We start from the raw sequence: 450 nt of genomic DNA on the forward strand, positions 1-450 counted from the left end.
TGGGTTTAATGGGCCAAAACCCATTTAACCCATTTTAAAAAATTAACCAAATGGGCTAACCCATTTGGGTTTATAAGTGGGTCGGGTTGAGTCGACCCGTATAACCCGACCCATTTTGACATCCCTATGGCTAGGGGTGTAAAATGGGCGGGTCGGGCCGGGTTCAATTCGGGCCTAGAATTTTTCAGGCCGGGCCGGCCCGCCCATTTATTTTTCGAGTCCAGGATCGATGGCCCGGAGCCCGGCCCTACAGGGTTTCGGGCGAGTTCGGGCCGGGCTTCGGGCTTTTTCTTAAATAAAAATATTTTTTTTACGATAATAATAATAATAATAATAATAATAATAATAATAATAATAATAATAATAATAATAATAATAATAATAATAATAATAATAATAATAATAATAATAATAATAATAATAATAATAATAATAATAATAATAATAATA

This window comes from Tarenaya hassleriana, unplaced genomic scaffold, assembly GCF_000463585.1.
Source record: "Tarenaya hassleriana unplaced genomic scaffold, ASM46358v1 Cleome29, whole genome shotgun sequence".
Taxonomy (NCBI): domain Eukaryota; kingdom Viridiplantae; phylum Streptophyta; class Magnoliopsida; order Brassicales; family Cleomaceae; genus Tarenaya; species Tarenaya hassleriana.